We start from the raw sequence: 23,488 nt of genomic DNA, 5'->3' as shown, positions 1-23,488 counted from the left end.
ACTTAGGACACCAGCAGTTAGACTGGGGAGGAGGGGAAGTCAAGACCTATTTAGTCCAGTAATTGGATAATACACAAAGTAAAACCCAAAATCACAACATTTACAAATTTAAAATTTTAAGATTAATTTAAAAAATTTTAAGATTAAATTAATTAATAATTTACATCCTTCTGCCAAGTCCGCTGTGCCCCCTGAAGTGTGTGAAGGGCAACAACAGTTCCTGTAGTTCCATGTGTGATAGCTGCCTTTGATTTAAAAAGAGAGGTGTTGCCAGTTTTCAGAGCAATTAAAATTGGTTAAAAATGGCAAACGGCCGTGTGGTTGGTGCATGGTGATTTGAACAAAATTCAACACTGGTATTTCTATCATAGAGCAAAATCTGGGGGTTGCTATGCGGATTGCCCTGGTGACACTCCGTGTCCTGCAACAGCAAATATCGGGCTCAGTCACCAGTGAGCAAGATCCAGATGTATGAGAATCTGGGTGGTCCTGAGAGACTTTCCCACCTAGACCCACATCCACGTTGCAGCAGCTGGATGAGTAAAGCTGGCGCTTTGGAACAGAGATTTCATGGTCCTGAGTCGGTAAAACTGTGTGTGTGGTAGTGTTTTCTGCTTCACAGATGGATGAAAACATTGCAACCATGTTCTCTGTTTTTACAGAGGCACAGACATTTTATTTTTCTATCTAAAATTTTAATTTAAGCAACGGGATTAAAATAGTACTTAACTCTGGATTGTTTTAGTCCTTAGCATATATATTTCAAATAGAGGAATTAGAATTGACTTAGTGATTTTTGTTATTTAATAAAAATGAACTAATGATTGAAGATTAAAAAAAAAATATTTCCCCACTTCCTACGCAGTGATCTGTGATAACCTATATGGGAAAAGAATCTGAAAAAGAATAGATATACATATATGTATAACTTTGCTGTACACCAGAAACTAACACAACATAGTAAATCAACTGTACTCCAATACAACATAAAAATAAAATAAAAAAATTTCCCCACTTCCAAATTCCAACTCTTCATCCCTAACTCATTGAGAGATAGTGAGGCTCAACAGTGAAGAATAACAGCCATTCACTAAGCCTTTACCATGTATGAAGCACTGGGTTAAGGGCTTGGCCTGCATTATGTCATTTCATCCTCACAACCCCAGTGAGAACTGAAGCTAGGAAGAGGCAAAGCCAACATCTGAACCCAAGACCATCTGACTCTAAAACCTAGAATGGCTACCCTGTTGGGAACAAAGCAGTAAGTATGAACTTATCAAAAGCAAGTAAATTTTGTTCCTTTTTGGCAAAATTATTTATCAAAGGAAAAGAAAAGTAAAGAATTTAAGCAATGAGAGATCATGTCCTTCTCACTCTTTTTTAAAGTAGAATTTATTTCTTGTAAGAGTTTCAGGTTTACTGAAAAATTAGGGAAACAGAATTTTATGTTCTCTTTTCATATTTTTATGTACCTTTTTTGCTACAATGTTAAGGTACTGAATTTACAGGTTTTTCCACCAAGATGTTTTTTTATAAGTGAATTTTTTTTAAATTGGGGTATAGCTGCTTTACAATGTTGTGTTAGTTTCTGCTGTACAGCGAAGTGAATCAGCTATATGTATACATATAACCCCTCTTTTTTGGATTTCCTTCCCATTTAGGTCACTGCAGAGCACCCACCAAGTAGAGTTCCCTGTGCTATATAGTAGGTTCTCATTAGTTATCTATTTTATACAAACTAGTGTGTATATGTCAATCCCAGTCTCCCAATTCATCCCACCCTCCTTTCCCCACTTGGTGTCCATACGTTTGTTCTCTACGTCTGTGTCTCTATTTCTGTTTTGCAAATAGGTTCATCTGTACCATTTTTCTAGATTCCACATATATGAGTTAATATACTATGTTTGTTTTTCTCTTTCTGACTTACTTCGCTCGTATGACAGTCTCTAGGTCCATCCACGTCTCGGCAAATGGCACAATTTCATTCCTTTTTATGGCTGAGTATAAGTGAAGATTTTTAAAGTTTTATTATTTTTATAACAGTTTTATATTCAGACAGTGACATTTTGTTGATAAGTGACATTTTGTTGATAAGTGGTGTCATAATTGGTGGTGTGTGATTTTAAGCTTTTATCCTACTGGTTTTTCTTGTCAAAAGAAAAGCCCTCATTCTGATATCTGGTAAGCAGAGACAGGATGACCAAGAATGGGAACAACTTGGGATTTGGAGTCAGAAACCTTGGTTTAAACCCCAGTCTGTCACTTATTAGCTGAACAGGCCAGTTTCTTTGTGAATCTCAGTTACCTCCTCTGGGAAATGGGAATAATGAGAACCAATCAAATTAGAAAATGATGTCATTGTAGGCTATAAAAGGTCAACCAAATGTTAGTTCTTATAAAAGTACTCCTTACCCGTGAGATGTGACTCTAGGCTAACGTAATTTATTTTATAAATCATAGTTTATATAGTCACATAAGCCATGTCTGTAGAGAATAAACTAATGAAATTCATAAGGTAATGGTTTTGGAATCAGGCAGACCTGAATTTGAATCTTGGCCCTTCCACTTAGCAGCTATGTAACTTTGAACTTTGCCACATCCTTCTCTGCTTCTCAGATTTCTCAGATCTAAAATGGGATAACATCCTCTAAATTATAAAGTTGTTCTGAGGATTAGATTTGAAGTATGTTAAGCATCTAATGCAGTGCCATCTACAGAACAGGCCCCAGTATCCCTATCATCATTATTTTGGGTCTTCTGTAGTCTCAGATCCTCCCTGGAGTCTCCCAGGGAATGCCCTTCACCCTCTGAAGCTCTTCTTTTTATTTTTATTTATTTTTTTAAATTAATTTTTATTGGAGTATAGTTGACTTACAATGTTGTGTTAGTTTCTGCTGTACAGCAAAGTGAATCAGTTATACATATACATGTATCCACTTTTTTTTAGATTCTTTTCCCATATAGGTCACTACAGAGTATTGAGTAGAGTTCCCTCTGCTATACAGTAGGTCCTTATTAGTTATCTATTTCATATATAGTAGTGTATGTATGTCAGTCCCAGTCTCCCAATTTATCCCTCCCCATCCCTTTCCCCCTTGATAACCATAAGTTTCTTTTCTACATCTGGGACTCTATATCTGTTTGTAAGTAAGTTCATTTGTACCATTTTTTTAGATTCCCCATATAAATGATATCATATGATATTTGTCTTTCTCTGTTTGACTTCCTTCACTCAGTATGACAATCTCTAGGTCCATCCATATCGCTGCAAATGGCATTATTTTGTTATTTTTTATGGCTGAGTAATATTTAATTGTCTATATGTGCCACATCTTTTTTATCTGTTTATCCTTTGATGGTCATTCCTTTTATGTATCATACTTAACTTCCGTTTCTAAAAGTGAGAGCCTCAGAGCATAAGGACTTGCCCCTGTGAAGAGTATGTGAAGCTCTTCTTTCTAAATATTCTTCACAGGGGCAAGTCCTTATGCTCTGAGGCTCTCACTTTTAGAAATGGAAGTTAAGTATGATAAGTAAAGGGAACGATTAAGCAACATGGTTTGGCTTACAAAGAAAACATGTCTATGGCTTTGTGCAATGGTTACTTCCCATGTGACTTTTGGCTTGAAAACTACCACAGAGGAGACCAGACCTGATTTGGTTGATGATCTTTTGATTTTTGGAGAGCATAGCTTAAAAAGGAAATTCTAAAAAGCCACCGTTGTCTTGGCAGTTTATGTGCAGAGTGCTTTCTAAGTCACAGCTTAGGGAACTCTTTGTCGGAATGACCCTGCCTCCCACCTTGCTCCCATACTCTGCTGAGCTAATTCCAACATGGCCTAAGGTCTCTGCTTAAGCATCCCTTTCTTAGGGAGCATGACTCTGAGCCTCCAGACAGGTGAACCTCACTTTGCTTACTGTACTGTTTCTTTACCCTGAAGGTCTTATAATCACTTTTTAAATGTCTGCTTCCACCCACCACAAACTGTAAAGCCCCATGACATGAACAATTCCAAATGACTTTAAACGTCAGTAACTTGCCTATACATCCCTAGGGTGAGATACTCTTAGGACAAATAGAGCTACATAGGATCTTAAACTGTTTACAGTGATCATGTTGTTGTTGGTACTGTTTGTATGATTAATTATGAGATTGTTGTGTGTATTTTTGGGGAACAAAGAAAATTAGTAATTAAGGGTCACTGTAATTCTGTCATTTCTGGAGTTGTTGAAAATTGAGACTATCAGTGTGGGAAGAACGAGGAAAAAATATCATAGTTTCCTTTGAAATTATCAATATAAAATCATAATTAATTTTATTAAAAAAATGTCAAACTCATGCAGGGGACACGGGTTCAATCCCTGGTCTGGGAAGATCCCACATGCCACAGAGCAACTAAGCCTGTGAGCCACAACTACTGAGGCTGTGAGCCACAACTACTGAGCCCGTGTGCTGCAGCTACTGAAGCCCATCCGCCTAGAGCCCGTGCTCTGCAACAGGAGAAGCCACCGCAACGAGAAGCCCGTGCACCACAACGAAGAGTAGCCCCCACTCGCCACAACTAGAGAAAAGCCCGCACGCAGCAATGAAGACCCAACACAGCTCCCCCACAAAATGTAATTAAGCTATAACAAAAAGAAACCTAACCTATCAATAAGTAAAAAAAAAAATGTCAAACTCTGTCTGCTGAAAAGGCCTAGTAACAATGACAAACATAGAATAATGATTCACCCCTAGTACTCAGATTGTAGTGCTGAAATACCATATCCCACTAAAGGGAACCAGGGCGTCTTAGAGAAATGGCTGACTCAAGTTGGGGACAGGGAAAGTACATGCTGAGCTTGTCACAACTTATATCAGGCAGCGAGGAGGAGGTCAAAAACTACCAGGGTTCCATCGAAAGGGTTCAGGAGCCAATTTGAAGAGGCTCCTGGGTAAAGATGAGACAATTTAAGCATCCATACAGGTAATAACTGCATTGATTGAAACCATCAGATATATTGAAAAATCATTAAGTTCATAGTGATAATAAGAAAGAAAAAGAGAAAGAACAAGGGAAATAGAAAGAGAACGTCAGAAAGAAAGAGGGAGGAAGGGAGAGAGTAAGAAAAAGAGAGAAGAGAGAGAAAGAGTGAGTAAGAAAGAGAAGAGGGAGGCAGGGGAGAAAGAAAGAAAAAGGGAGAAAGCAAGCAAGCAAGCAATTGGTCACCATGGAGAGACGCTAGTCAACCAACTCATTATTCGGAAAACTGAAAATAGAGGGGAAAAAAATCAAGCATTTGTCTTGCCTTTTCTATATGAATTACACCACTGGGTAATCAAACAGAAGATGAAGAAAAGGTTCTTTTTATAAACATAATCCAGCTAAAAAATATAAATGAAAAGGTGGAATGAGCATATCACCATTTTGCAACCACTAATGAATGAATGGATTTGGGCATTTATTAAGCTGCTAACATCACAAAAGAGAGACATTGATATGATGGGTCTCCTAATGGAAGAACACTCCTTGCCAAAAAATTCAAACCTGAAAATAAAAGCAGACGCCTGTTTAGGCCTCACCTCCAATGAGGAGACTTTCTTTGTCACTTGTGGATGTAATTGAACACTACGCTTCTGTTCTACTTTGACATCTTAGCCATACGTTCAGTTGTTCCACGGATGTTCATTCACTTGATTGTTGTTGCATGGTTTCCTTGTTTTTACTCTTGTCCTGCTACAACCTAACATCTACTCAGCAGCTAAATGATATTTTCAAATGTAAGCCAGAGCATGTCCCTGTTCTACTGAAAATGTGCCAATGGCTTCCCATTAATCCTTGAATCAAATCAAAGGGGTTTACCATGACCGACTAGGTCCTACAGACTCTGGTCCAAATTCATCACCTATTACTCTCTCCCTAGTTCACTCCGCTCAGCCACCTGGACCTTCTTGCTATTCTGCCAATGCATGGAGCACACCCCCATCTCAGGACCTTTGCATAGAACACTGTTTCCCCCAATATCTGCACGGCCTGCTCCCTTATCACCTCCAAGTCTCTTCTCAAATATTCCCTGACTCTAGAGGCTTTCGTTGACTGTTTACCATCCTATATCAACAGCAACCCTGGTACTCTCTATCCCTTTAACCCACTTTGTTTTTTGTAGCAGTCATTATCACAACTATAATTTATGTTTCATTTGTTTACTATCTCTCTCCCACTAGACTGTAAGCTCTAGAGGTAGGGACTTTATCTATTTCATTCATTTCTGTATCCCCAGTGTCTAGAACAGTGCCTGTTAGATAGTATGTGCTCAGTAAATATTTGTTGAATGAATGAATGAGAGCATGGATGACTTGTTGTGTCGCAGTGTGTTGCATTAAACAGCAGTCTCCCCTAACAGCTCACTGAGGACAAGGAGCAGGTGTTATTCAGCTTTTCACTGCAGCATCTTGCATGATACCTGGCACTTAGTAGGTCCCCAGGAAATGCTTTTTGTATTATTAAATGTATGTTTGCCTAGTAATTTTTATACCTCTAGCTATAAGGACATCTCTAAAATAGAAGATTTACATTTTGTGTGTGTTGTGTGTGTGTTAGAGGTCTCACTGAATTCCTCAGTTGTATTTTTGTGAGAAGAAGTATCAAAATCAAAGCCCCATAAGAAATAAATCATCTCATCATGAAAAAATAGAGTTCTAAAGACCAATAAGGGCACAGAAAAGAAGCTTGCCAGTCATTCGTCAAATATTGTGCAGGATACTGTGTGAACGCTGGAACATACCACAATCATTCCTTCTATGAATCCTGATATAAAGTAGTGTCTCTGAGGTGTCCAGAGGAAGTGGGTGGGGAAAAGGGATCTTCTTCAGTCATACTCTGTTGGAGCCACTAGGTGGTGCTGTCAAAGACAGTGTGGGCTTCATTTGTGGATTCAGAGAGGAAATATCAACTTTTAAAGTAAATAACTTCCATTTCTTATTACAATAGCATTGCATACTTAGTGTAGAACATTTAGTAAATGCAAATAAGCAAAAGGAAGAAACGTTCACCCAGAACGTTTCCAGAAAGAAACCATCCAGGAAGAACCACTGTTAGTATGTATCCTCTGTAATAATTAACAACAATAATAATAATGGCTTACATTAATTAAGTGTATGCTATGTGTCAGACACTGTACCAATGTTTTATACTTATCAGCCTCCCAGTCTCTCTAGGAAATTTCTCTCTACACAGTCATATATGAGATAGATGTAGTATATTATGTATTACATATTGATAAATATATTATTCACTTTTATTTGATAACTCAACACATAGTAGATGCTCAACAAATATTAGTTGAATGAATTCTTGAGAATTTAATGACATAATTCATGGAAATCACGTGGCCCATACAGTCATTCAATAAATAGCTACATAATGCTACATGTATTAATGTTAATTAGTTAACAAAACAACTCTATAAATGTTCTTTGTTGAAGCTGTCCCTAAGAAATCTAAGCTTAGTTGGTTGAGTGAGCCAGTAATAAGAAGTCCAAATTCAGCTTCTCGTTGTGCAGTTTTGTTCCTTTGTCCTTCTGCACCTGGTCTGAAGGTCTGCTTTGGGCTCGGAGGGCTGTGTCCCAGGCTGGTAGTCTGAAAACTGAAGCCAGCGTGGAATTCCAGAGCTTTCTAGTGACTCTGCTATCCAGGGTCACACTGTTCGTGGGGCTCACAGAAACCAAAACTGGTTCTGGGGCTGGCTCAGGACAGCTGAACCAATAGAATCTCTTGGAATCACTAAGTAGTTAGCAGAGCCTGTTTTCCTTCTACCGAGATCCCCATCCTCCTATCTCTCCCTGACCACTTCTGTTTCTATACCATCTAAGGTTACTTTAAATTGAGTTGAGTTACTGTGGACAAGCTCCTGTGTGAGGGGAAGGGACAGAGAGATAATGATGCCTCTACCTTCCAGATGCTCTTATTCTCCCTTCAGGCTAGTAGGGAGGATAAGAGAAGTACCAGTCTCCAAGATGAGCAGCTCCTTCTAAGTCTCCTGACTTCCAATCAGAAAAAGTAGATAGTTTCTCAATGTGTGATAAGGGGCCATCTGCATCAATTTCACCCGGAATGTTTGTTAAAAGTGCATCTCAGAACTACTGGATCTGAATCTCTGGATTGGGGAGGGGTAGTGCTTGAAGTCTATATTTATAACAAGCATCACATTTGTTTCTTACACCAACACTGAAGTGTGAAAACCACTGGTGTAGCATACTAAGATGATGGCAGACAATAATGGAGCTCAAAAGGAGGAAAGAGTGTATGTTTAACTTGCCTACCGTGTGCCAGACCCTGTACTAATCACCTTATGCCTTTTCACCTTATTCCTCTTAAGAATACTGTGAGAAGCTATCATCATCTTTATTCCCCTTTTGTAGAGATGAAGGAGCCAAGTACAAAGAGGTTAAGTAATTTGCCCAAGGTCATAGAAAGTGGCAGAACTGAGATTTGAATCCATGTGGTCTGACTCAAGAGCTCATGCTAAATTTTAACCTTTAAGGTCACTGCTTCTCATAAATGGCGGCTGTCACAAAGGCCTTAAAGAAGCTAGACAGGTGCAGAATATCTAAGTGATGAATACAGGCAAATGATTTATTTTGTTTGCTTGTTTGTTTTTAATTTTTATCATTGATTTACAATGTTGTGTTAGTTTCTGCAAATCTAGCAACCATCAAGAACTAGTGGTTCTCATTAGTCCCTTTAAGACTAGACTATATGGTACTGTTTTTATTCTTCCAGAGTCACATGGATAGTTTGTAAAAAGAGCATGTAAACAATCTACTGAGGGCCTTTTCAGGATAATGCCATTTATATCAATCTCACCAATCTTTGTGGCAACTCTGGGGTAATATTTGACTCAGTGTAGAGATAAAAAAAGTATTCTCAGAAAGTGCAAGTGATTTTTTCCCAAGGACACACAGCTATTAAATGATGGAATCAGGTCTGTTTTTAATCCAATATCTGTTGCATCAACGAATGTGGGCCTAGCTACGCGTAACAAACCTCAATACAGAACAACTTGAGCAATGCAGAAAGGAGTCGCACGTGTACCTCACTTACCAGCAAGTCCTGAGGCGGGACAGGTTCCAGGGTGGGCTGATTCAGAGTCTCTATGATGTCATCAAGGTCTATTCAACCTTAGTATCTGCCCACAGTTAGGCAATGTGTGGGTTGAATTGAGCCCCTTCCCCCAAAAAAGATATGTTGAAGTCTTAACCCCTAGTATCAGAATGTGACCTTATTTGTGAATAGGGTAATTACAGAGGTAATCAAGTTAAAATGAGGTCATTAGAGTGGACTCTCATCCAATATGACTGTTCTTATAAAAAGAGGAGATTTGGACACAGAGGGAGGACAATGTGAAGAAACGCAGGGAGAAGATGGCCATGTGACTGGAGTGGTGTGTCTAACAAGCCAAGGAACACCAAGGATTGTGGGCAGACACTGGAAGAGGCAAGGAAGTATTCTCCCCTAGAGCCATCAGAGGGAACATGGCCCTGCTGACACCTTGATTTTGGACTTCTAGCCTCCAGAACTGTGAGACAATAAATTGCTGTTTTAAGACCCCCAGTTTATGGTACTTTGTTACAGCAGCCCTATGACACTAATACAACATTGTTTCTGTTATCACGGGTATTCGTTTATCTTAGGCAAGGTGGCAGAGTTTCCTAGCAGGTGGCTGCTACCCTTTAAGGAGTCACATCCAGACAACAAAATCTCCAGAGGAAAAAAGAGAGCCCACTTCTTTGGTTGGCAAGAAAGCTCTTCTCTGAAGGAGCCCCAGCTGATTTCCTCTCCCATATCACTGGTCAGGGTCCCATGCCCTTTCTTAAACTCAACAATGGCAAAGGGAACACAGTTGCCCGTGACCAGTCAATCTGCATCTTAGAAGCAAATGGGTCAGATTCTCCCGAGGTGCATGGCTGTGTGTAGAGACATGGATTCCTGAACAAAATCAGGTTCTGCCGGGAAGGAAGATGGATGGGGAGGAGGAATGCTGGGTGGCCACCAACGGTGTCCATGATATTCTAGATCTTGCCCATCATGCTGTGCCACCTTTTCTTTGTCCCATTTTCTCTCCATAGGACTGGAATGCTCGCTTTTGTTTTACTTGGAGGTGAGAGAAGTGAATTTGGATCTACAAGCTAATTTGATTTACGTAAATATTTTTCCTCATAGAACCTGAAGCCCAGTGCTTGACTCAGTGCCCAGAACACAGTAGACTCTCAAATGGCAGGTATCAATGTGGCCACAGGGGACATTTACCATCCATTGCTCTTTTAATGTCTCATTTTTGTGAGACTATCCTGTGGGGTGGAAGGGCTGAGGAAGGGGCTCGTGATTATCTTCGACCTAGGATTTCAAGAGTAATTAGGAGGATACACTTACCTCCATCCTTCATGAGCTCCTTCCTTCTGCTTCACTAGAAGAAAGTCAGATATTCAATTGCCTCTGTCTTCCACTCATGGCCTCATCCTACAGTTTCCCTGAGATCCCCACTGCTGGACATCTCTGTCTTTTAAAGCAGACCCATCCCTTAGCGCAGACATAAGGAATATGAAATCCATTAACAGGTCCTGAATATGTTGGGGGAAAAATATGACAGGATACGTATGATGTAATTTAAGTATTTTGGCACAGCAAGTGGAAAGAAATTACATTTCCTATTATCTTCCAACAGTTATTGAAAATGAAATGAAATATATTCTATACTCCCCCAAAAAGTCAAGATTTTTTTTTCCCCTTAAATGCAATTTTTCCCGCAGTTTGTTCATTTGGTATGCATTCCCCTCCTTTCACGACATGGAGGCATTCTGTTATGAAACATTCAATGAAAAAAATGGACAAAAAAAGTATACTACTTCTTTAAAATAGATTGCAAGAATACTCATTTTCAGCTTTTTATTGCAGCACGAGCTGGTATTCTTGCATGCAGTTTTGTAATTTATTCTGAACATTCTACTTAAACCTTTTTTCAATAGCATGATTTTATTAGAGTCAGCTCACTGGACTTTCCCAAAAAGGTATTTAAGATCAAATAAAACCAGTGCTTGGAAAAATATCATTACAATATGAAAGCAGTTACAAAAACATTAGTACTGCAAAGTTTTATTTCAAATGGTTGAGCTTGCTGTACCCTGGGTTATGGTACTTCTACTTCTGCAGACACACTTACTGGGGAAATGGAAAAAACTGCCATCTTAGCAGTTTTTGCACATGGTGGGGGGGAAGAAGGCGGAGAAGAAAAGGGTAAAGAAGTTTTAAGTGAGGCTGCAAAATTTTTAGGTGCTAGCGCTAATGCTACAAGTAGATTGTTCCCCATCCCGAACGTACCTTCCCAGTCTATACTTTCCAACCACCCTTACTTCTCAACTGGCCTTGAGGATGTGATAGAAACCTTTAACTTAGCCTCTTACCCAGAGACCACGTGTCCTCTCTAAACTATGGAAGGTAATTTTTGGAAATATGGGTGGATTGATTATTGACTTAAATGCGTGAGGGTATTATAGTCCTTTTAGGGTTTTGTTCCATATCTAATGAACTCTTGTCAACATGATGCCTTATTGGTCAAATGATGTCTTTTAGCACCTCCATCTGGCTGAGCACAAGTCCACCTCTAAAGGCTTAGTCTCGAAGCACCTTCCCAGGGGAGTTTTACAAGCAAGAGTGGCAAGTTCCCAGGTCCGGTGGTGAGTACTTTGCAGCTCTTATCCTCTCCCTCAAGTACAGTTCCCATGGCCATCCCCAGACTCACCTTGAACCAGGCCAAGGTGAACCAGCACTTGCTCTCATTTGACTTCATAACTGAGCACTGATAACAAATATTTTTCTTGTTCAGTTGTGAATATGTCCCTCCCTCCCTTCCTTGGTAACTGACAGTTAGTGTGGTTGGAATTTGATGGGCTTTTTTCCCAAGGAGATTGCTTTCAATTAAAATCTGATGTTTATCAGAAAAATGTATCATTTGTTAGATTACTATCCAAATCACTGCTGGATCAAGTGTTTATATTTTAGAGAAAGTAATCTACTATAGATTGTCCAGCACAAAAGGTATGTTTACTAAAAATGAAGTAAATCAGCATTTTTAGACATTGGTATTTCCATGTCGGTGATTATTAATCCACATGCAATTCTATTGCACAGTATTTCCCTCATCCCTTTTCCTCCAAGCACTAAATCTATGGCGAAGCACCTATATCCCTTAAGTTTGCAGATCAGGTGGTTTCTATGTGGACTTTCAAATGTGATTTTTAAATTGCGAGTTACTATTCGTATTACTTTTCTAAGGAGAAATATGCTTAAAAAGTAAAGTCTTTATTGCTTCTTAAAAGGCCTAGCACTCTGTGATAAATTCTCATATTTTGACTGTTAATATGTTTGAATGAAAATTATTTATACATTTGGGTGAGGTTGAGTGGTTTTCATTTGATTGCTGCCTCTGGAAATGAAAGCAGAGTAGCAGGAAATTTACATGTCATGCTGTGATGTATATCCAGATTATGAGATGATTGTGAGGCAGACGAACCCCAAGTAAAATCATTCCCATCAAACTGTGACAACTGCAATTCCTGACAAGGCCTCTTAGTTTTGGGGGCTATTATCATTGTACAAGAATATAATCTATTGACAGCAGGGCTGTTTAATGCATTTAAAGGCAGACAGTGGAAGAAATCTTAACTGTTTTCATTCGCCACTGCACAAGGGTGCAGATCAAAAGTGAATTATATTTAAAAATATGCATGTATGATGATAAGATGCATGACATTCATCAACCTGTTTAGTCTTGGTTAGGCTGAGGTGGGGAAGAGCCAATATTACTGCCATATGTGGTCTGAAATAGAGATGTGAGACTGGAAATTATATCGTTGCGCAGTCAGAGTGAGCATACCGGGGACACATTCTTTTTTAATCCCCACTCGCTGCCTGTCTAAGTATCAAGCACCATCCATGTCTGTAGCAGTGACTTTGTCTCAAACGGGGTATACGAAGGGCCTCTGTATCTTTGCCCTCTGTTTAGTAAGGGTACACTCTGCGTGGGCTAGTACCACAGATGAGGTGAAGAGGAATAAATCATTACCCTGATAGAAGCTCGTAGCTAGAGACACACTGACATGTGTGCTTATATAACAAGAGTGAAAACTAGGGCATAGGGCACTGGAAATGCTGCAATGGACTGAGCGTGGAATTGTTCAGCCTCAAGTTTCCAAATTACATGATTGGGGTGTTGAAGAAGAGGGGCTGCTTATTATCCTATCTTGCAGGTGTGCACGTAGTGGAGAAGGCTGCTTCAGGTTTTAGGGTACAAAAGCTCACCCAGTGGTGATGTGAACGTCCAGTGTCAGTAGCACTTAGCTTGGTTCCTTTTTGTGAGAAAACTCTAGCCTGACTGTGAGGTGCAGTATGGTTTCCTATGTGACGGGGCTGAAAATAAACCACAGGGAGGATTTTACGTTCCCAAGTTCATTAAGACCCTGCAAACCACAGCACAAGAATTCAGTCCTTTATTAAAACAAAAGATGTTCACGGGCAGTTTTTAAAAAATGGAGTGAAGAAGCCTGATGAATTAATGGCATTTTCCCTGGAGGAATTAGTTCATCAGCTAATAGTCAGTTCATAAGATTAAAATGACTTTGAATGGAGACAGTAGGAGGAAGAACCAAGGGGGTGGGAAAGTGTTAACACGTCCAAATCTCAGCTCCATGGCCAGAAACTCCTTCTGGGCCTCCGGTCCCTCTCCACTGCTTTGGAAAAGCATATGCTTTAAAAAGCCACACCCATTTGTCTTTCCCCTTAAAACCTGCACTATTAAAGTGAATGCAAAATTAGTTTTAGTGCCCATTTCAAAGGCTAATCATGACAGGAGGCTCTTGTCCTTTGCAAGGTTTTATAAGATTGTCCTGAGAGAAGCAAAGATAGGTCCCCTAAAGGGCATAAAAATCTGGTGAGGACTTCCCTGGTGGTGCAGTGGTTAAGAATCCGCCTGCCAATGCAGGGGGACACGGGTTCGATGCCTGGTCCAGGAAGATCCCACATGCCGCAGAGCAGCTAAGCCTGTGCACCACAACTACTGAGCCTGCGCTCTAGAGTCCGCGAGCCACACCTACTGAGCCCTCGTGCCACAACTACTGAAGCCCGCACGCCTAGAGCCCGTGCTCTGCAACAAGAGAAGCCATCGCAATGAGAAGCCTGTGCACTGCAATGAAGAGTAGCCCCCGCTCACCACAACTAGAGAAAGCCCACGCGCAGCAATGAAGACCCAATGCAGCCAAAATTAAAAAACAAAAAACAAAAAAAACTGGCGAGGTCTGGGTCCCATTCAGAGCTTCCAGGCTGGGACTAAAGGGTTACTGGAATGAAAATCCATCAGTGGCTGGGGAGTGAGCAAACCGAAACCATCCATGTCCAAGGGCAGCACTCCCGTTGACCCACACTGGGACAGGCAAGGTGGCATCTCTGAGTGTTAAAATAGGGCCTCTTCTGTGTATGATAAATGTTAGTTTGCGTCAGCAAATATTTCTTGACTGTCTATTGTGTGTCAGGACTGCCCTGGGTCTTTGGCGTCTCCCCTTCTCTCAAAGGGCTTGCCATGTATATTATGGTAGGTAGGTAAGGGGACAGGATAATTTGAAAAGAACTTTTGGTTTTCGTCTTTGCAGTGTCTAAAGCATCTACTGTGGTGATTGGCACAGAGTAAGCATGCAATACTGTGTTTTCAAAATTTTTTTATTTTAAAAGAGTTTTAAATTTACACATGAATTGCAAAGGTAGCACAAAGTTCCCATGTACCTGGCATCCAGTTTCCTCTGTAATTAACATCTTACATCATTATAGTACATTTGTTACAATTAATGAACCAATATAGATACATTATTATTGACTAAAATCCATAATTTATTCAGACTTCTTTACTTTTTCTGTTGCAGGATCCCACATTACATTTAATGGTCATATTTCCTTAGTTTTTTCTTGACTGTGACAATTTCTTGGGTTTTCCTGGTTTTGATGAACTTGACAGTTTTTGAGGAGTACTAATCAGGTAATTGAAATTTGTCCGATGTTTTTCTCAGGAATTAGACTGAGGTTATAGGTTTTGGGAAGAAGCCCACAGAGGTGAGGTGTCATTTTCATCACATCACATCGAGGATACATATCAGCATGACTTATCACTTGATGTTGACCTTGGTCACCTGGCAGAGGTAACATTTGTCAGATTTGTTTACTCTCCCCACCCCGATCCATGCTATTCTCTTGAGAAGGAAGTCACTACGTACAGCCCACACTTCAGACACAGTTAAACCAAGGTGGGCCGGTCTTTTTCCCTCTTCTGGGAATTCGGAATTGGGATTTAGAGGTACTAGTCAGCCTCCTGGGGTTGCTTGAACTGGGTGTAACAGGGGGTGGTGGCCATGTCCTGCCTTGTTCATGGAGAAGCAAGGGATGGTCTGGAGAGAGAGAATAACGAATGCCACAGAGAACGGAGACAGTGGGACGCAGCCTGAGAAAGGGGAGGAGGGGGATGATCTGCCTTGTTTGTGGAGCTTCCAGTACTTACTTCCCCTCCCTTGGGAGACCCAGCTGCACTTCCTGCTTTGGGGTTCGGTGAGATATCCACATATGCCTGCAATCACCTCCACATCCCGTTTTTCTAAAGAGATAATTTGCACAGCTTTTGGTAACATAATTAATGTCACCTAAGATGTTTTCAGACAATTTGATATTTTTGTTGTACAGAAAGACCAACATGCTTTTCCTCTGTCTGTGAAATGAGTGTGCAGAGGGCCCAGCTTCCCGATGGCTTGGGAATCCAGGCCCCTTCCTTACCAGCTTTGGGACCTTATGTGTGTCAGTTAGACCTTGACTTTGTCACTTATAAAATAGGTATAATAATACTTACTCCAGAGGGCAGTTGTGACAATTAAAGGAAAGAATGTGCATTAAGTTCTTGGCGAGTGATCGGTGCGTGATTCTCATTAGCATCTGTGACGCTCCCCTTCTTTCTCTTATCAGTCGCCCCCTCAGTGAAATGGTCCTTGCTCACCTGGGCAGAATGTCAGATGCTCAAAAACCTCGTATACGTCTCTGTTATACAGTGCGGATCTCACCGTGTTATAATTATTTATTTGTTTATCTCTCAAACTAGAACACAATTTCATTCTTTACGCCCATAGTTTTTAGCCCAGGGCTTGGTATACATAGAAGGTACCCACTACATGTTTGATGAATAAATAAACACATGAATGTATTATTCAGTTCAAATACTTATTAAGCACTTCCCGTCATGTTTAGAGGATAGGACTCCAATTATAGGTGAAAATGTAAATAATAGTGACTGGCCCCTGACAGTTTGCAGCATGTGTTCAATACTTAAGTGTGTTGTTTGCAGCAAACGTGTGAGGTAGGAAGGCAGGGTTTTTATGTCCATCTCTGCCAAACGTGGAATCTGCATATCAGAGATTAAATGACCTGCTTATAGTCACCAGTCCATGAAGAGGCAGAGAGGGGGCAAATACTGAGGCCTTGGGGGTCCAAGTTTAGTGTTCTTTGCACCTTGGAGTCCTCGCTGTGAAGTACTGTTGTCTGCCCAGGACTACTTTAGGTTAGGATGTGCAAGCAGTAAATGGGAGTTGCTACTAAGAAGAGGAAGGAAGAGAAGAGGGATGCTTTCTTGCTATGAGGGGCCCATCAAAATGATGGCTCGAAGCTTATTTTCACCATGCAGTATTGTGCCCCGTCTCAGCTGAGCAGAATCCTGTGAAACACAAGTTTAGCTCAGCAGAATTCATCACCAGCTGAGACTTACAAATGTGTCTGAGCTCTGTACTTATTGAACACACAAAGAGTATGAATATCAAGTTATTCAGCTGTGAAATAATATCAACAAAGTTAGTTATGTTTAATTTAACTGTTGAATGGAGGTTTAGCAATTTGGGACCAAAGCCTCGATGAGGAATAGAGAATGGGCAAACCAAACACTAAATTCCCTTTTCCTAATAGCCCAGGCTCTGCCGCGAGGAAAGAGCTGATCTGTGCTTTCCCATCTCTGCCTATCATCATTAAACACTGAACAGTACCTGTCTTGGGCCTTTCTATTTTCCCTAACCTCCTCCAGGGAAGAACAGATTGCAAACAATATTAGGTCCCAAAGCCCCAGGAGGAGGCCTTTGAAAGCGAGAAAGAGTAAAGATCTACTCCCATTATTTTTCTTAAACACTTCTCTAGTAGGGCAGTTGAAATAATCTTATCTGTATATACTGACATCATATAAATTATGGCTTAGGAAGAAGAAAGTAGTACGTGTAGGGTTGTACCCCATCATTGAGAGGTATTATCTGTCTTCTGTCCTTTGTAGTGTTTCATGACACAGGGTTCCTTGTCTTCCCTTCCCTCCTTCCTTCCTTCCATCCCTCCTTCCTTCCTTCCTTCCTTCCTCCTTCCTTCCTTCTTTCCTTCACTGTTTCTGATGAAGTAGTTTCCATGATTGCCCACGGATGGGAGTCAATAAGGACTCTATTGGCATTTGGGCAGGTCTTCATGGAGCAGCTTTCCTGTGCATCGGAGGGCGTTCATCAGCCTTGGCTCCTGCCCACCAAAGGGAACAGCGCCCCAATAAACATTGTGATGACTGACAACATCTCTGTGAGCTTCCTGATTTGAACCACTGCTTGTTTATCTGGTTGATCTTCATAAGCCAGGAAGCAAAATGAGGAAAGTGTCCTTACGCAAGTTCCCAGGATATGTATTTAAAGAGCTGAGAATCAAATGGAATGGAATTAACCTGATAGGATGTAGGAAAGGGACCCAATTTCCCTTTCCTGCCTTAACCTTATCAGCTGGAAAAACTAAATACTCACTTTTCCAGATGTTTTTGGACCTTACATTGGTCATAGACAGAGTCTGGTCAAGGATTCATCAGTGGAAGTATGCTGAGGATACTGGGAAGGCTTGGGCTTTTCCTGATAAAAGGGAAGGATGGAAGTGGCACATCCTTTCCCTCATCTTCCTGCCCTGCACATAAATGTGATGGTAGGAGAGCTACAGCAGTCACAACACAACCATGAGAAAAATGCTATTGGAAGCAACATCAGTTACTGCCTATGTTCAGACTTCTTGCTATGTGAGACAAATAACTTCCCATTTGTTTAAGCCTCAATAGCAGCAGAAAACATTTCTAACTAATATAGCACCATTTAAAATGATGTTTGTAAAGGTTACATAATAATATAGAAATATTTTAATGATTTAATATTGGTGAAAAAGCAAGATGTGTGTGTGTGTGTGTAGTTAGAATTCCACTACCTAATCCTTCCTCAAACTCTACAAAAACTTATTCACAGAAAAAAATACAGGAATTATTACAAATTGTTATGTTTTACTTTGCAAGGTGTGTCTAAGAACTGTTTTCTTTACACTTTTCTATTCTGTATTTTCCAAATTTTCTTTGGTAAATCTGCATTATTTTTAAACAAAAGAACAATATGTGTGTGTGTGTGTGTGTGTGTGTTACACACGCATTTAAGGCTAAGTTGGCCTCTGGGTACACTAGGAGAGAGATGGTGTCTCAGATCACAGGACGCAATGCCCTCATTGCACTCAGCTCCCTCATGTGTGAGCACAGGGCGGTGGAGGGGTCTAAAACTCAACACGATGAAGAGTAGGTGAGGCACTGAGATCATTAGTCTAGTGACAATTAAATCACGAAGAAGAGAAGCGGAAGTACTCTCTTCAAATACGTGAAGGACTCTCCTGTGGAAATAGGTACTAGTTCATTTCATCCTTCCTTCACTCTAAATATTTGCTAAGGGCCTTATGCCGGGTACCCTGCAAAGCCCATTATGAGCCTCAAACACCCATGGTCCCTGCCTTTATAGAAGGTGTAGTTTGCTAATGGAAATAGTCATTTATCAAATAATCACCCAAAGATAACACTTCAAGTGATGATAAAACCTGTGAAGGAACAGTAGAGGGAGCTGGGACAGGTAGAAATCTGATGAAGCCTTGTTTAAGCTGAGGTCTGAAAAGCTAACCAGAAAAAGTAGAAGAGAGTTCCAGGCAAAGGCATTTGCAAAGGTCCTGAGGCCACAGGGAACAGAAAGAAGACCCCTGGAGCACAGAGCATGAGGGCTTGAGTGGTGTGAGATGAGGCTGGAGAGGCAGCGGCCAGACCATGCAGGATAAGGATTCTGGCCCTTTGGCTCCCTAAGACCTATGAGACTTCATGATGAGCTTCAGTCAGGGGAGAGATATGATTTGTGTTGTGAAAGGGTCCCCTCTGGCTGCTCTGCGTCTGCAATCCTTCATCCGTCCAAAGGAATTAGATCCATGGATGAAAGTGGTCAGGAGATGGATTTTGGCTAAGTATGAGAAAAAAACATTCTAATCATAAGATAAATAATAACTACCATATATTTGGCTTTACTAACTGGGAGGCAGTATGCTAAGTGTTTACAAACCTTAAATTTTTTGTCATTTACTCCTCACAACCATCTTAGGAGGCAGAGACTATTGTCATCATACTTTACACATTAAGGAATTGAGGCTCAGAGAAGTTAAGTGACTTACGCAATGTCACACAGCTAATAAATAGCGAACCCAGTACTTGAACTGAGTTCTGGCCAATGTCAAAGCCCTTTCTTCATCACTAAGCAACACTGCCTCCCCCCGCAAAAGATGGAGCTGCCATCCTAAGCTGAAAGGAGTAGTTGGATAGTGACTTCCTTGAAGGGCTCCCCACACTGGGGGCCTCTCGAGTTTTCAGGAGATATGATGCCTGACCTGCTTCACACTCACTGGGAAACTGAACTGTGGGAGAAGGAGGCATTTTCTTCTTGTGTCCGTTTCTAAAGAGCTAAGGATGCCTCTATCCACCTTCCAGGAAGGATCATCCCCACCAAATCATATTCTCCTTATAGCCTGGAGACACCCTCTTTCCTGCCATCCTTGGAGAGAAGCCACTGGTGTAAGTCAAGCTCTGGGGCGCTTTCAGACCCTCTTGGAGGCTGCCTTGCTCTCTGCTTTCTCCCAAGCACTGGAGGAACTCAACTTCATTTTGGAACTGAGGAGATGAAGCAGGTGAGGCTCATAAACGTGGACCTTTTGCAGATCTGAGCCTGGGCCGGGGTCAAGTGCATGGATAAGGAACCGCAGCCATTGTTATCAGGTGATATTGATTCTCAGGAGAAGCGTGAGAGATTAAGAAGTTATTGGGCGTCTTTGACTTCTTTTCTGAAGTCACAGAGCAGCTGCTGCTTCATAACAATCCTGAGCATGATGAACATTTGGGGAGAAGGGGTAATTTTTAAATAAAGAAAAATGCTCTCCTCTGCCAGAAAATTTGGCCACTAACTTCCTTTGACAGGTGTAATAGACTGTGGTAGTTTGCAGGGGATTCATAGTGTAAAGTAAAGCAAGAGGGGTAATAAGCATCTTGGCATTTATTCTTTATGTAGGAATATTTGTTCCTCAAAGTCAGACTACATGGAATATTAGCATTTGAATAAATTATTCAACACCTTCTAGAGAAAGCAAGGGGAAAAATCTTTTCAGCATTATAACATGGCAATCTACACGGTAGTAGAAAAAGAAGGCTGTCATTTTTTCTTCAATTACAAAAGGCAAATATTTATTATTTATAAGTATTCGCCTTGTATAGGCTTAAATGTTATTTATGAACCTGTTGCACAGTGATTTTCAATGTAACTCATTATTTTTAGCCTTAGGGTGTTGTAAAGGAGCATGGATATATTTAATGACACTCTGCTAGTCAGCGCAATTACACTGTAATCATTATGTAAAATGTGCTATTAATTAAACCAATTTCTAGTTAGAACATTCGCTTCTGCAGGGCTTAATCTTAATCTTCAGCAATCTTTCTCCCTGTTTTTCACCTATTAATTATATGATTACTTTTTTAGTTAATATGGTAGAATATGTTTTTATTTTTAAGCTTAATACTGTCAGTTAGGAATATCTGTCAAATTGGATCTGGTGTTTATGGGTCAAAGGTTTCTTTTTCTTGAACTGATTTAAAAGGTTTTAAAAGTTTAAAAGGTTATTTTTGTGAAACTGGATATTTTTATAGATCAAACTCTTATGGTTCCTTTTCTACATAAGCAGCATTATTCACAAAAATTCTTAGTTTCATGACTTACAAAAACACCCAGTGTCATTTTACTTGAGTCATTTCAGTATCGAGTTTATGTACTTTAAAATACATTAAATACACCTTTCTTCTTGGAAGGTGGTAAGATATGTCACTTCTCTTTTACATTAGCCTTTTGTTTAAGAATCTCAAGGTAGGTTAAATAGTTGATGTTTCTGGGGGGTGGAGGCAGTAAATAGCTTCTCTTTCCAGGTCTTCCCACTACCTGTCTTCCAAAAGCCTTGTAATACTCTACTACTGTTTTCAATAACAAGGATGGAAACATGCTTCCAATATTTACTAATGATTCTTGCTGATGAAGGTTATAATAGCATTTCTAAAAATAAAAAATAAGATAATAAAATAATTCATCCTTCACTCTCTCTCTAGAATGACCCCTTGTGGAAGGAAAGTAAGAAAAAGAGGAAGGGAACAGGCTTACTACAGAGAGGCCTGACAAGTGGGAAATGGCTAACATTTTATCACCCTCTCACTTTGCACACCATTCATCTCCTGAGAGAGGGAGAGAAGAGTTTTAAAAATCCTGAACAGTTGAATAGAAGGGCCCATCCTGAATGGATAAGAAAATAGATCCCAGAGGAGACACTTCGGAATCACAGGTAAAAGTCCCCAAGAAATTCTCTATGACCTTCACTTTTGTCCTTTAGGTAGAACAAAGTGCTACATAAACCTGTGCAGGGATTATTTTGATAAGAGTTGAAAAATGGAGGCACTTATCAATCATTAAATTCCTGCCTGCATTCTGCCCCCTCTGCAAAGCATGAAATTAGGTCTTCTATATCAAAATTTCTAGAATTTGGATCCGTGTAAACCTTTCGGAGGGCCTGAGGATCCTGATTGTCCCTCAGTGCCCTGGTGGAATGTTTTTATTCATCTTGCTTGCTGCCTGAAGTTGACGCTGGCAAAATCAATCACTCCCTGCCAGTGTATTGACATGGCTTCACCTGCTTAAACCATCCACGTGTTGAAACTCAGAAGTTGGGAGTCAAAAGCAGTGTTATTTATATACTTCCTTAACTTGTCCCATACTACAAAAATTTCCATCCTGACACCATCTGCTAGGGGAAGGGATTTATCTATCAATATGAGACAGCCACTGAACTGGTACCAAATCCAGTCAATGGTTATCACCTTATGAAACATCCAATGAAGCCCCATGGCCTTGTTTCCAAATGATTAATTTCCTTTGGTTGCTGGTTTTAGTTACAACATAGACTCGTTGTGAAAAGTTATGTCGTGTCAATGTCAGAAGTTTTCTGGCTAAAGAGGAAAAGGCAATAAAAGGGGGCTAGAATTTTACCATGGAATTTCAATGGGAGTCAAGGTCAAACGTCTTAAAAGATAAATTGATTAAGAACTTTTTATCATAAAAATATACCATGAACAGTGATATCCTGAGGCAAAATATTTGCTTCATATGTGATAGACAAAGGGCTAATGGGTCAATATACAAAGAGTCTTTACAAATCAATGAGAAGGTTAATAACTCAATGGAAAAAAGGGGGGAAATAAAAACACAAACAACATAGAAAAATCTAAATGGTCACAAATGTATGGAAAAGATAGTCAACCTCACTCCTGTTTTATGAAATGCAGGTCAAAACAACAAAGATATAGTTATCAGAGAGGTAAAACTTTTAAAGTTTAATGATAGTGGAATTAGAGTGTGGGGAAAGAAGCATTCCCAGGCAATGTATGGATGAGAATCAGTGTAGTCTTTTTAGATGGGAATTTAGCAGTAACTGTCAAGATGTGAAATGTTCACACTTTGACCTAGCTCAATGCCAGGATGGATATATTCCCACAAGAAAGCAACAATATATGTATACAGGAATTCATTGCAACCTACTTTGTAATTGCAAAAAATTGGAAATGCGTAAATGACCATAAGAAGGGACTGGTTAAATGTCATGGTACAGCCATAAATTGGAATACTTTGTAGCTATCAAAAAAACCAAAAAGGTAGATATATATGTAAAAATATGAAATAATTTCCAGGATGTGTGACCTTCAGCAAGTTACTTAATCTGTGTCTCAGCTTCCTCATATGTAAAATAATAAACTTTAATAGTAAATAATAATAAAATATAAAAATTAATAATTAAACATCAAAAACTACAATAATTGTTCCTACCTCAAAGGACTATTATGAAAAATAAATGTTACTATATATAAAATGCTTAGGCTAGCTGGCACATAGTAGATACTATGTTTTAGTTCTAAATATTATTACTGCTGTTACATATTTTTATGTAAAAAAAGTAAGTTTTAAGAAGGTATGTAGAGTGTAAAAACACTTTTGTAA

At 39.9% G+C, this 23,488-nt stretch overlaps 1 long non-coding RNA gene across 1 annotated transcript in view; it reads left to right on the top strand.

Annotated features, from left to right (window-relative positions):
- Window positions 1-23,488, top strand: part of LOC309613502 — a 51,251-nt gene that overhangs the window by 5,406 nt on the left and 22,357 nt on the right. Inside the window, exons 1-2 of the long non-coding RNA XR_014235763.1 lie at window positions 1-10,260; window positions 11,610-23,488. The exon at window positions 1-10,260 is cut by the window's left edge and continues 5,406 nt beyond it; the exon at window positions 11,610-23,488 is cut by the window's right edge and continues 22,357 nt beyond it. This is a non-coding gene — a long non-coding RNA (uncharacterized lncRNA). The remainder of the gene's footprint in view (window positions 10,261-11,609) is intronic.

This window comes from Balaenoptera borealis, assembly GCF_965194805.1.
Source record: "Balaenoptera borealis genome assembly, chromosome: 1".
NCBI lineage: Eukaryota > Metazoa > Chordata > Mammalia > Artiodactyla > Balaenopteridae > Balaenoptera > Balaenoptera borealis.
Note: the sequence above shows the minus strand (reverse complement) of the source record. Positions and strands in the feature narration are given on the sequence as shown.